Here is a 15,403-nt window from a genome sequence, read left to right as displayed (position 1 = left end):
AAACCAGAGAGGAAGGAAAATAATCGATCTCAACCCCATAAATGGAGGAGGAATAATAAGGTGTTAGTAGTATGCCCTAGAGCATATCATTTAGTATGTATCTTGTACATATTTTAATAATAAAAGGCATTTCCACTTTTCCGTTTACATAATATATTTATGTGTAATAGAAAAGGTCCATTGATATTTTGTTAGAAATATTATTCTTAAGTTGTTAAGAATATGAGTGACAATATTTCTAGCACAAAGTATCATAAATAGGTTCACAATCGAGGATACTTCATAATAAGGACATGACTTATCCAGAAAGATTGTATTCATGTTTGTTCCCAAGTTATTTATATGAGATATAAATAAGATGGAATGGTGAGTCTCATGCCATATAACAAATATGATAGGCACTTATAAATGATAAGTAGGCCGAACCAGTGACACTTATGACAAGCACATGGAGTTTACTCTTGTCAATGTTTTGTCATAAATCATATCAGTGCATATAATCTTTAGACCTGAGATAGCACAGTTATCTTGTATATAGGTAGTTTGAGTTTGATACTGCTTTCATACTTGTACTATGTATGGGTATATGGGCATGTGTTGGCTCCTGCTAGTTATATATGGAGGTAGGTGTTGATCAAGATGGAATCTGTTCCTCTAAGTAAATAGAGATAAAATCCTATGTTCATTTAATTGTTCTTGATGTTTCAAGTTCTGGCAGACAGATAGATTTATTCAGAAAAGAGTTTCTGATGAGAAAAATCTTTTAATCAAGAACTGGAATTAAAAGAGAACATAATATTCATAGCAAATGGAGTTTGACATAAACCATGACTCCAGCTTGAATTGGGATTTTGTAACAGAGAGATTCTAGTGCATGGTAACATATGATTATAGGTTCATTTAAGGTAAACCTTATTACTAATTGGGTGGCCATGGCATGCTATGCTAGGTGTTAACCATGGTCTATGAGGTTCATAAAATGATTTAGAGAAATCATTTATGGTAAGAAAGAGTTCTGATGATATTAAGAGTTGATATCATGTCTCATTGCCAATTAGTGATGAGCCTAGTAAGTCACACACATACACAAGTTATCACCTATTTAAATATGATTTAATTAATTAATTAAAGAGTTTAATTGATTAATTAAATAGATTTGGTTTGCAATTAAATTGCAAAGTCTCTAGCATGACTTGAAACCAAATCTAGATTATTGGATGTGTAGTATAAATTAAATTTATATTTAAAGTGTTTAAATATGAATTTAATTGATGAGAAATTAATTAATAGAGATTAATTAATTAATTTATATTTGATATAAATTAATTAGAAGAAGAAAATAATTATTTTGGGTTAAGAACTCAAAATTAAGACACAGGGGCATTTTGGTCATTTTGCAGTGTGACACGTGGCACCATGAGATGGTGACACATGGCATAACACATAAGTTTGCCAAATGTTTTTTAATCATGTAAGATGATTAAAATCAAGATTAAATATAGGTTTGACACTTGGCACAATGTGATTGGGTCACTTAAACCTAGAGCTAATCAAAAGGTGACATGTGGCTAGGGTTTAATGTGTTAACCTAGCTATTTAAGTGTGGTTATGAAAAGAAAACACAACCAGCAGCCTCCTCTCTCATTTGTCACGCCATTTTGAGCCTCTCCAGCTATTTCTCTTCATCTCTCATCAATTCAAAGAGATTAGCCATCAATCTCTTGAATTAAGAACACTAGAAATTGTTTCTAGTGTCCTGTTTACATCTTTAATCTCTTAAAAGGCAGAACTTGATTTTCTAATTAATAAAAAAAGCTTTAGAAGCTATTCAAGGGCTGCCATAGGTGTTCTTGGTGTGGACAAGCTAGAGGGACAACATCTGGTGTCCTGAAGACGAATCTCAGAGGCGCAGACACGCTGCAGCACATCAAGAGGTTAGTGTAATCGTTCTTGATTTAATCTAGGGTTCTAAAATTAATCTGATTAATTTTAAAATCTTAAATGGCAAATAAAGATCCAAAAACATATTAAAAGAGTTTTAATATGTTGTTTATAACATATTAAAAGAGTTTTAATATGTTGTTTATCATTGAAATCAAATAGATAAAAATAAATCTTGCATGGTGTATGTGACCCTAGGTGAAATTTTTGAATTCAATGGTATAATCTTGTGTTTTTCACGCTTCCGTTTCTTCATACGGCACTATCATGCTAAGTGTGAATTCGAAATCAATTTCAAACATTTTATTCAAATAATTCATGAGAAATCCGATAAATTCCCAAAGTCATAGTTTCATTCACAAAGTGGCAACATAATTCATGATTAACACTAAATTTTCATAAATCATACCCAATCAAATCGGTAATAAGAAAATGATGAAATAGGATTTATTGTGCACAAACCTGACGTGAGTCTCTTCTAAGCCTTGACTCAGTCCCTTAGACCTTCCGGGTCTTTTTCAGCTGAAACACGAAATTTATAGTGTCTCAGTATCTTTACCTCACAATAATTTCAATAATTAATTCATATATGTTCATTTCTAACCCCAATATACTTAAACTTACATTCTTGAAAATTTTCATGTTGAGGTTACTATTCATGGTACTATTCAAGTCAAAATATTGATTTTCTTATGATTAATAGTATGGGAAATCCAATTATACCAACATACCACATTTTGATTACCTAACTTGTTGATTTTGGTTATTTTCTCAAAACTTAAGTCTTTTAGGCAAAATTGCAAATTTTCAGTTTTGGTGTCCTATTTTGCACTATTCCATTAGTTATGTTTCTGTTAGAATTTGGCTAAGTTTTCTTCATAAAAGTTGTTCCTTATTGTCTTAACTTTATTTCCCTTTTTGAATCACTCTATTTTAAGTTTTTTAGCTCAAGTTATAGCCATTTGAACACGGCTGGCTTTGGTCTAACCAAGATTTTCTGGGCACCAAACCTGATTCTGGCAGTGTTAGGTCACTAATTTTGGGTGGCTAAATAACTTGGTTAAGGGCATAATTTGGACTTATGTTCCTCATGAAAATTGTAGGGCTATGTCTCAGCTTTCTACTGATAAAATTTCAGGTCATTTGGACCTGCCTAGCCCAAGATATGGCCAAATGAACAAACACTGCTCATTTGGTCTTTTTGTACAGGTCAGATTGCCTAATCCGGATTTGGCCAACTTGTTCACTATGCTATGGTCACTTTCTAGGTATGATTCCTAAATGAAAAATGTGTCATTTTGCGTCTATTTTCATTCTCAATTGGTCTCACACCAATTGGGTTGGTAAATTTTCAATTTGATCCCTGAAAGGGACCTTGGTCCTGCTGTCTACAGAATGTCCATAACCAATCCAAATTTCTATTTGATTCCAACACTTTCAACATACCACAATTGGTCATTCATGACCATTTTTCAGCTCAAACAAGGTTAAACATACCATTTGACTAATTCTCAAAATTTTGTCTCCCAAAACCCTAGGTCCAAAACCCTAACTCACTAATTTTGTTACATTTTACTAAATCAAAACATATAAACATAATCACTCAACTCATTAAAGTTCATGTTCACCTTTAATTCAATCAAACTCATACAAATCATACCCCAACATAGGCTGTCCGAATTTCCCTTTGGTCCCCCAACAATTGTTTTCTTTTCATTTTAAATTAATATCTAAGTTTAACTCATGCACATGAGCATAAATCTAAAGAGAAATTTGGAATAACATCACTAACCTTGTTTTGACAAAACTTCCTCTTCTCAAATCTTCAATTCTTTTCTTCTTTTTGCTCCTAAGTTGCTTAGATTAAGAAATCTACAAGTTTTATGGCTGATTTTTGGGTTAAGGAAGCTTTGAAAGTGAGCTTCAATGGTGGAAGAAGAAAAAATGAGAGAGAGATGAGAGGTGACGGAAATGGAAGAAGAAACCAATTTTTTTTTCTTTTCTTTTTGTTATTTTATGCTCTTTTAATACATAATTATCCCACAATTTTCAATTTTTTAAATATTAGATTTATTACATCATGCATGATGTCATGCATGATGTAGTTAACCTTTTTCAACTTTTTTTTTATTTATTTTTCCTTAGTTCTTTAATCTAATACTTGATCCCGAAATTTTTTTTTCTCCGATTTTATTAGACAATTAGGTCAGGAGTCAGCTCTAGGGGTAAATTAACCAAATTGTCCCTTGCTGGTTCGATCCAGTTTGCAAATAATTCAATATTTCTTTCGGATCCTTGACCTAATTATTTGACCTGCTTAACAATTCTTTTTTATGATTTTCTCTTTTCCACTGTGTTCATAATAGTCCTAAGGACCGCGGCATCATATTTTATGGTTTGAAATTTGAGTTTAAATCGACCTAACAGTCCTTCCCGAGAAGGTCACCCATCGCTGTGACTCTCAGCTTATTTAACTTCTTATGTTCTGTTTTTCTTATTTATGCTTAACTAATTGACAATTACTAATTATTTATGTTCAGGACTTCTCTAGGTGTCTTAGATGTGGTTCTAATCCCCTTAATTATCCGAACGAACACCGGTCACCGGAATAGTGAAACATACCAGGCTATGCAAATAGGGGTGTTACAGGTACACTCGATACACCAATAGGGGGTCGTCTAGGATGATCCTTCCCTCACAAATAAAGGATTTGTATCCTTAAAGTTTAATCATAAGTAAGCATCCTCTTGTTTAATACAGGTTTTTAAATGGACTTGGGCCTATACACAACTCCGCTTAAGTAGTTTGCGCTAAGCCAGTCCCATGCCCGGATAAAGGAGGAGGGTTGCGGTAGGTGACAACAAGCGTAAAAATTTTATCACACCTTATGATATGGATTCAAATGATATAAACGTTGGAGCGTCCTCTACTTACAACACGCTACATCGGAGCCCGGGTGTAGTGAGAAATATACAAGGGTATAGGGCATTAACCAAAAGCGACACGCCATACTGGCGCCCAGGTGTGGTGTTAAGCGAGCAAAGGTTCCCACATCATGGACGGGTGTGGTTAATGAGGTTAGTTCATAGGATAGATAGTAGAACAGATAGTGAAACAGAACACAAGATAGATATAGAAAACAATAGAAGATATCATAGAAAGAGACCAATTAGGAAGGAACAGGATAGGAGGAGGATCAAGGTTAGTACTTGGAATGTTAGATCACTTACAGGAAAATTAATGGAGCTTGTGGATACCTTGGAAAGGAGAATGGTTAATATTGCTTGCATTCAGGAGATTAAATGGGTAGAGAGAAAAGCAAGAAAGTGGGTAATTCAGGGTACAAACTGTAGTTTACTGGAAAGCAGAGAAATAAGAACAGAGTGAGCATAATCATAGACAGGACATTGAAAGACACTATAATAGCTGTGAAAAGAGTAGGAGATAAAATTATACTAGTAAATCTAGTACTAGAAGTAGAAACAATAAATGTAGTTACTGCTTATGCCCCATAAATAGGACTAGATAGTGAAAGTAAACAAAGATTTTGGGAAGATATGGATGATTTAATGCAAAGCATACCGAATAAAGAGAATGTTTTCATTGGTGGAGATTTGAATGGACATGTAGGAAGTGATAGGCAAGGTTATGAGAATGTTCATGGAGGTTTTGGTTTTGGCAGTAGAAATGAGGAGTGAAAAAGCATCTTGGATTTTACTATGGCATACGACCTAATACTAGCAAATACCTACTTTATAAAAAGAGAGTCACATTTAGTGACTTTCAAAAGTGGGCAACATAGAAGCCAAATCGACTTCCTCTTAACCAAGAAGACCAATAGAGCTCTATGCAAGAATTGCAAGGTTATTTCAGGAGAGGCTTTAACAAGTCAACATCGATTAGTGGTTTTAGATGTCAAGTTTAGGAACAATTCAAGTAAGGTCAGAAGAAATAGTGTAGCTCAAACAAAGTAGTGGGAATTCAAAGAAATAAAGCAAGTGAAGTTCAAAAATGAGCTTCTCGAGTCCGAAGCATGGAAGCTGGATATGGAGGCCAATGATATGTGGATACATATGGTATCAAAGATTAGAGAAGTAGCTAGAAAAGTACTTGGAGAGTCTAAAGGACATGGACCACCCTCAGAGATGGTGGTGGAATGAGGAAGTACAAAAGGTAGTGAGGAGAAAAAGGGAATGGTATAAGAAATTACCTAAATGTGATAATAATGAGGCATATGAACAGTACAATATAGCAAAGAAAGAGGCAAAAAAGGTAGCTTGTCAACCAAGAGCACAGCCTTTGAAAAGTTATATGACAAACTTGGAACTAAAGAATGGGAGAAAGATATTTATAGATTAGCAAGGAGGAGAGAAAGGAAATGTCAAGATCTCAATGAAGTTAGGTGCATTAAGGATAAAGAAGGAAAAGTGTTGGTGAAAGATGAGGACATTAAAGAAAGATGGAGAAATTATTTTAATGATCTCTTTAATAATAGTAAAAATAGTAATAGCGTGAATATAGACTATAGAACAATAGAAAAGAATGTGAATTATACTAGAAGGATTAGATCTTTAGAAGTAAAGGAAGCACTTAAGATAATGCAAGTGGGTAAAGCCTGTGGACCCGATGGAATATCAATTGAAGTGTGGAAGTGTTTGGGAGATATGGGAGTGACACGGTTAACTAAATTATTTAATAAGATTCTAAACTCAAAGAAAATGCCTGATGAATGGAGGAGGAGTATTTTAGTACTTATTTTTAAAAATAAGGGAGACATACAGAGTTGCTCAAACTATAGGGGAATTAAACTCATGAGCCATACTATGAAGTTTTGGGAGAGAGTTGTAGAGCATCGACTACGTCATGATACTTCTATCTCTCTTAATCAATTTAACTTCATGCCCAATCGTTCAACTATGGAAGCGATCTTTCTCATTAGAAGCTTGATGGAGAAATATAGAGATATAAAGAAAGATCTAACATGGTTTTTATTGATTTGGAGAAGGATTATGATAGTGTTCTAAGAGATGTCTTATGGCGTGTGTTAGAACAAAAGAGGGTATCTATTAGGTATATACAAGTGTTGAAAATATGTATGAAGGAGCAACTACTATTGTGCGCACAGTGGGAGGGGACACAAGAGATTTTCCGATCTCAATTGGATTATACCAAGGATCAACTAGAAGTCCTTACCTTTTTACATTAGTTTTAGATGAATTGAAGAAACATATACAAGAGAGTATTCCTTAGTGTATGATGTTTGCGGATGATATTGTTCTGATAGATGAGATGCGAGAAGGAGTTAATAGAAAGCTAAAGCTTTGGAGAAGTACTCTAGAGTCAAAGGGCTTTAAGTTAAGTAGAACGAAGATAGAATATATGCATTGCAAGTTCAGTGAAGGCCAAACTGGTGATAGGGAAGGATTTAGTTTGGATGGAGTGGTACTATCCCAAAGTAATCACTTTAAACATCTTGGCTCAGTCCTTCAAGTAGATGAGGGATGTGAGGAGGATGTTAGTCATAGGTTTAAAGCCGGATGGTTAAAGTGGAGACTTTCCACGGGAGTTTTATGTGATCGCAAAATTCCCAATAAGTTGAAAGGAAAATTTTACCGTACAGCCATACGACTGGCTATATTATATGGTAGTTAGTGTTGGGCACTGAAGGAGTCGTATGCGTCTAAAATAAGAGTTGTAGAGATGAGAATGTTAAGGTGGATGAGTGGCCATACTAGACTAGATAAAGTCCATAATGAGAGTATTAGAGAAAAGGTAGGAGTGGTGCCAATTCAGGATAAGTTGAGAGAAGGAAGATTGAGGTGGTTTGGTCATGTGAAGCATAGATATACGGAGGCTCTAGTTAGACAAGTAGAACACATTAGGTTAGAGGATAGAAAGAAAAAAAGGGGTAGACCTAAATTGATTTAGAGGAGAGTAGTACAACATGACCTAGAAGCATTACACATTTTTGAGGATTTAACCCAAAATCATTTAGAGTGGAGAAAACGAATCCATATAACCTACCCTAAATTTTTGGGATAAAGGCTTAATTGAGTTGAGTTGAGTTGAGTTGGGCCTATACATACATTGGGTTTATTCATAGGCTTAGGTTCATATCAACTACCACTAGAACTTATAGTTTGAACAGTAAGGTTATAAACCTAGCATAATAAAAATATACGGGGTACCTAGGGCTAAAATCTATGGCTTAAGGGTTTTATCGAGTAGGAAAAGGGTCATCCATGCAAGAGCTTGTCCATTAAGTACAATGGTTAGAGCTATGGCTCTTTTATATACTCAAAGGTACGGGCATGGGGTGTTAGCATTCACCAATTTGTCATAGCTTGAGTGCAACTATGGTCTCCTTGGCTAGTACTAGCGAGGCTAAAAGGATAAGGGTGATCCGTGTGATAGTGTAGTGCAATGCAAAAAGTTTAATAGAGGAATAATATTAGACTAATAGAAACATGTTAGAGTAACTATCCATTTAGTCCCAGTAGAGTCGCCAAACTGTGGAAGGGGGGTATCATAGTAAGGCATGAGGCAAAATATTATCCACTAGAATTATAGAAAATGTACTAGGTAATGCCCAGGAAAGATGGTGGAGTTACAATGGTGTCACTTAAGTACCACCTCCTTAGATAGTATTTCCTAGACATGCACTTCATATAATCCTAATAGAATCGAACAACTAGCAAGTACCTTCTTCCCATAACACTACTACGGTATTAAGAATTTATGCCGCGAAGGCATAGATAGACAGGAGTCGCCACCCGGGTAATAACCGAGGCATATTCAGTATTTCTTTTGAGGGTCATGGATGACAACTTACTCCTTATAGAGTTTCCACAACCGTCATCATCATAGCCCAATATCTAGGTTTGGAATAGTGGGTACCTAAGGGGAAGGTATTAGGCAGCCCTTATGCCTAGTCTAAACTCGTTAATTCGAGTGTCAGTCCTCTATTAATGTTTCTAGAAATCTTTTTTATTATTTCTCTATTAAACTTTATCCTAAAAATGTAATTCTAATTTTACACGCACAAGTAATTCATAAAAGGGTTATTATTTACAAATAATTTTCATCCACAAGTAATTCCCATCTATGGAGTTGCCAATTATTTTAATCATATTTACTAGATAACTAAAATTAATTTATTATTGAGAATTTAATTTACAAATAAAATCAATTTCAAATAACCCTAGGTTTTTATTTAATATAATTAATTAATTTTTCACCAAGTTACCCTAAAGGTAATTAAACTAAATTAATTATGTATATGTGTAATTTATTCTAATATCACATAAAGCCCAAACAATCATAACCTAATAAAGATTTCTAACATGCTAATTTATTTTACAATTATTAAGTATTAAATTAAATTTATTTTATATGCTAAAGTTAGTTTGATTTATAAATAAGATTAATTTTAATTTATCAAGTATTAATTTAAATTAATTACATGCAAAAGTTGGTTAAATTAAAAATAAAGTTATTTTTAATTTACCAAATAAAAATCCTATTATTACTATAATTCATGCCAATAGTTATTTTAGGAATTTATAGCTGCTTACTTGTTGATAATTGTAGTTGTCATTAGGGCAAGCTACCCTTAAGAAAGGGCATTCTCTTCTAATATGGCAATGATATTCCTGGCTTACTCCCATTTTGCTCCACATAAATACCTTAAAGCTACTTACCATTTTTTTTTTATAATAAAAAAAATAAAGAAAACTTAAAGAAAATAAAGAAAGTAAAGAAAATAAGAAAATACTAATAACAATTCGCATTGAATTATAACTTTAGTATCCTAAAGGGTTAAAATTTCTAATTAGTTATAACTACCTAAGGGTCCAGGTCTTCTAAAATATTCCAAACACTTCATATCATTTCTTGAATTAAAAGAACACAGAAAAATAGATCAAATATCAATTGGAACTTAAGAACACACAAGAACATACATAAACATACAATTCCCAAATTTTGGCAGATTAATAGTAGTAAGGAATTTGATTTTTGAAAAATTGTTAAACATGCCTAAAAATTATGAAAAAATTATAGAAGATAGCCAAAACATCATACAAGATCATAAAATTTATAGACCAAACAAAATCCTAGTCAAATAGTAACTTTTTCTAGAAAATACTAACTTAATTTTAGACACTAGAAAATTTAGCTATTTAGAGCTTAATTCAGAGCTATTTAGAGATATTTAGGGCTATAGAAAATTTAGAGATATTCAAAACTCTTTTAGTTCTTTCTTGTTTCTTTTCTTTCTTCAAGAAGATTTTCTTCCAAGATTTCTTGAAGGTTGGTTTTTGTTATTTTCTTTTTAAGATCTATGCCACGTAATATTTAATTCTATATTCTTTGTCTTTTAATTTATCTTGCATGTTCATGTTGATCATGTAATCATGTTTAATTTGAAAGGATATACAACTCTACACATATTTAGTTTTCTATCTCTCATATTTTTATTGCTTTCTATTATCTTAGGAATCTAAAAAATTATAAAAAAAAATTATATTCATATTGTGCACGAAATTTTATTAATTTTAGGCTTAAGAATCACTAAAAAAGCTTTTGTATTTTATAAGTTATGGCTGTTTGAAGTTAGGGTTCCCGCAAAACCCGATTTGTAGCATACCCGACTTGTGAAGCTCATATCTCTCTTGTTTGTTAATATTTTTGCATGAATCTATGTCTAAAATTAATTTCAAAATCTTATGAATCTTTTTATTAGTTTTGCATTCATATATATTATAGTTGATGAGTTATGAATTTTACAAAAAAGTAGTGTGATTTTATCATTAGAAAAAATTATGATTTGTGTATACCATTCGGCTAGAGTTTTGTTTGGTCTATAAATTTTATGATCTTGTATGATGTCTTGGATGTCTTCTGTAATTTTTTCATGATTTTTAGGCATGTCTAACTAGTTTTCAAAAAGTGCATTTCTTGCTACTATCAATCTGCTAGAATTTGAAAATTGTATGTTTATGCATGTTTTGGTATTTTCTTTGTTTTCAATTGATATTTGATTTATTTTTCTGTGTTCTTTTAATTCAAGAAGTATTATGAAGTGTTTTGAATATGTTAAAAGACCTGGACCCTTAGGTAGCTGTAACTAATTGGGAATCTTAACTCTTTAGGAGACTAGAGTTAGAATCCAATGCGAATTGATTTTCTTATTTTCTTTACTTCCTTTATTTTCTTTAAGTTTTCCTTATTTTTTTTTATTACAAATAAAATTGGTAAGTGGCCCTAAGATAATACCAAAGAGGGCATTTACGTGGAGCTAAATGGGAGCGAGCCAGGCATATTATTGCCATACTAGAAGATAATGGCCTTTTTTAAGTGTAGCTTACCTTAATAGCAACTGCAATTACCAACAAGTAAGTAGCCCCTAAATTCCTAGAATAACTATTGACATTAAGTTTTAGTAATAATAAGATTTTTATTTAGTAAATTAAAATTAACTTTATTTTTAATTTAATCGACTTTTACATGTAATTAATTTAAATAAATACTTAGTAAACTAAAATTAATCTTGTTTGTAAATTAAACTAATCTTAGCATATAAAATAAATTTAATTTAATACTTGGTAATTATAAAATAAATCAGCATGATAGAAATATTTATTAGGTTGTGATTATTTGAGCCTTATATGATATTAGAATTAATTATACATGTACATAATTAATTTAGTTTAATTATCCTTAGGGTAACTTAGTGAAAAAATAATTAATTAGGTTAAATAAAAACTTAGGGTTGTTTGAAATTGAATTTATTTGTAAATTAAATTTTCAATAAGAAATTAATTTTATTTATCTGGTAAATAACATTTAAATAATTAGCAACCTCATAGATAGGAATTATAGGAATTACTTATGCATGAAAATTGTTTGTAAATAATAACCTTTTTGTGAATTACTTGCATGTGCAAGGCTAGAATTGTATTTTTAGGATAAAGTTTAATAGAGGAATAATAAATAAGACTTCTAGAAATATTAGTAAAAGACTGGCACTCGAATTAACGATGTTAGACTAGGCGTAAGGAGTACCTAACACCTTCCCCTTACATATTCACTATCCCAATATTACGTAACCACTAGAAATCTTGCAAGAAAATCTTCTTGAAGAAAAGAAAAGAAATAAGAAAGAACTAAAAGAATTTTGAATATATTTAAATTTTCCCTAGTGGAGTCGTCAAACTGTAGAAGGGGGGTATCATAGTAAGGCGTGAGGTAAAATATCATCCACTAGAATTATATAAAATGCACCAGGTAATGCCCAAGAAAGATTGTAGAGTCGTAATGGTATTTAAATATCACTTCCTTAAACAGCATTTCCTAGACATGTACTTCATATAATCCTAATAGAATCGAATCACTGGTAAGTATCGTCTTCCCATAATACTACCACGGTACTAAGGATTTATGCCACGAAAGCATAGATAGACAAGAGTTGCCACTCGGGTAATAATTGAGACATATTCAGTGTTTCTTTTGAGAGTCATAGATAGCAACTTACTCCTTGCAGAGTTTCCACAACCGTCATTACCATAGCCCAATGTCTAGGTTCAGGATAGTATGTAAGGGGAAAGTGTTAGGCACCCTTTACGCCTGGTCTAACCTCATTAATTCGAGTGCCAGTCCTCTACTAATATTTCTAGAAGTCTTGTTTATTATTTCTTTATTAAACTTTATCCTAAAAATATAATTTTAGTCCTACACATGCAAGTAATTCACAAAAGAATTATTGTTTACAAATAGTTTTCATGCACAAGTAATTCCTATCTATAGGGTTACTAATTATTTAAATGATATTTACCATATGGCTAAAATTAATTTATAAATAAAATCAATTTCAAACAACTCTAAGTTTCTATTTAACCTAATTAATTAATTTTTCAATAAGTTACCCTAAGAATAATTAAACTAAATTAATTACGTACATGTGTAATTTATTCTAATATCACATAAGGCCTAAACAATCACAACCTAATAAAGATTTTTAACATGCTAATTTATTTTACAATTATCATGTATTAAATTAATTTTATTTTATATGCCAAAGTTAGTTTGATTTATAAAAGATTAATTTTAATTTATTAAGTATTCATTTAAATTAATTATATACAAAAGTCGGTTAAATTAAAAACAAAGTTAAGTTTAATTACCAAATAAAAATCCTATTATTATTACAATTTCATGCCAATAGTTATTTTAGAAATTTAGGGCTACTTGTTGATAAATGCAGTTGCCATTGGGGCAAGCTATCCTTAAAAAAGGGCATTCTCTTCTAGTATGACAATGATATCCCTGACTTACTCCTGTTTTGCTCCATGTAAATACTCTCTTTAGTACTTACCTTAAGGCTACTTATCAATTTTGTTTATAATAAGAAAATAAAGAAAACTTAAAGAAAATAAGAAAATACTAATAATAATTCGCATTGATTCTAACTCTAGCCTCCTAAGAGGTTAAGATTCCTAATTATGTAACACCCCACTATAGGTAGCTCCGTATATCTACTGTTCTGGTGACTAACATATGTCCGGATGACTGAGATGTCTGGAACTACCCTTAAATTTAAGTAAGGAATCATAAATTAAATTAATAAAAGATCAAATAAGGTTGAAGAAAAACAAAAGAAGTGGAGTACAAATCAGTTAAACGTGCACAAATCCCAACGATAGATAACTCTACTGGGAAGTGACTTTGGGTCTTGTTGCTACTTCAATTCATGTAGGACCCTGTGAGACCCTTAGTTGAGACCTAATCGAAGTATTATTATGAATTAATAAGTCAAAAAAATTAAAAGAAATAAGTTCAAATAAGTGATTAAAAACCAAAGCTAGGGACTTATCGGGTATTATGGAAAAGATGAACAAAAACTTGGTAAGAGTAAAATTTGATCAATTAAATTTAAAGGTCCAATATTGATAAAAAATGAGATTTTCTAAGTTAATAAAGTAGGATTAATTTAATTAATTAAGATTATGAAAATTAAACATAATTAAATTAATGGGTCAAACCTAATGATTAGAAATTTTCAATTATTTACAAGTTTGTAATTTCCAATTATTTACAATCTTGCCTTTAGAGATTTTATTAATATAAATATCAATGAAAGGTGACAAAATTATTATCTTCATTTTATCTTCTTTCTCCCATTACTCTTGTTATCCCCTTCTCTCTATAATCTACCATTGAAGCTTCATTCCAAGCTTCAAAATCCATCAATTCCTCCATAATTTTTATAGCAAACTAGGAGAAATCCTTGAATTAAACTCAAATTTGAAGAGAGCAAGCAAGAAGTCAAGGAAATTTGGAAGATTAGGAAGAAGGAACTTTGGTTTGGGGAGACCAAGAAGGACAATCAAGGACTTTGGTGAAGTGAGGGTGGATTGAGAATGCTTAGGACTTGTAAACTAAGGTTAGTGCTAAGAATTTCATGATTTTTGAAGTTATTACTAAGTTAGTTAGGGTTTCTATATAATTAAGGTTTTCTTTATATGAAGGCTAATTAATGTTATTATGCTTGTATTGTGATTATTTGATGTGTATTTATTGAGAATCATTAGTGATGTGGTGAGCAAATTAAGTGGATTAATGTTGTGTATTAAGTGCTGAATTTAGACAGCTTGAGTCCAGTGGAGTTAAATACTCATAACTTGAGCTACATAACTCCAATTGATGTGAAACTAATGGAAAATTAAAGATAAGACAATATATTAAAACTTTCTTGAGGACTAGTTACCCAAATTTTGTGTGTAGATACTTGAAATAATTTTTAGAAGTTGAGTCATTAAACTTGAAACCTAGATGCAGGTCACCCTGAATACTCTAGATTAAATGGATATAACTTACCCTAGGAAACCCCAAATGATATGGTTCTTGATTTTTTGAAAAGCTAAGACATAAAGAAATAACTTTCCTAAAGAACAAAACAACATTTTGATTATAACTTGTTCAAATCTGGGCTCCAAAAACTGCTCAGAACCTATCCTGCAATTAGTTTAGTAGTGCCCCTGAACTTGTCCTGTTTATTTGAACATAACTGACTACATATAAGTCCAAATGAGGTAAATTTTACCTTGTTGAAAAGCTAAGCCATAAAGGAACCATTTTCATAAAGAACACTTGACTTGAAACTGACTGGAAGATGCCTAAAGTAGGACTGGAATCTGGAAATGCAAATTCTAGAACCTTAAAAAATGACCAAAGGAACAATACACACTAAATTGAGCATAACTCACTCTATAAAACTCTAAATTGAGTAATTCTTGAACCTATGTAATCTTGAGACATAGGGGAACAATTCATATAAAGATCATGAGGCTAAATTATGACTGTAACCTATCCAAATTTGCTTGACAAAGTAAGTCCAAAAATCTGCCTAGATTTTGAAAGTGACCTAAAAACCTGAGATTTGGTCACCTGAACAATTTTGGCA

This window comes from Hevea brasiliensis, chromosome 5 (genome assembly GCF_030052815.1).
Source record: "Hevea brasiliensis isolate MT/VB/25A 57/8 chromosome 5, ASM3005281v1, whole genome shotgun sequence".
Taxonomy (NCBI): domain Eukaryota; kingdom Viridiplantae; phylum Streptophyta; class Magnoliopsida; order Malpighiales; family Euphorbiaceae; genus Hevea; species Hevea brasiliensis.
This window is presented reverse-complemented; position numbering follows the sequence as displayed.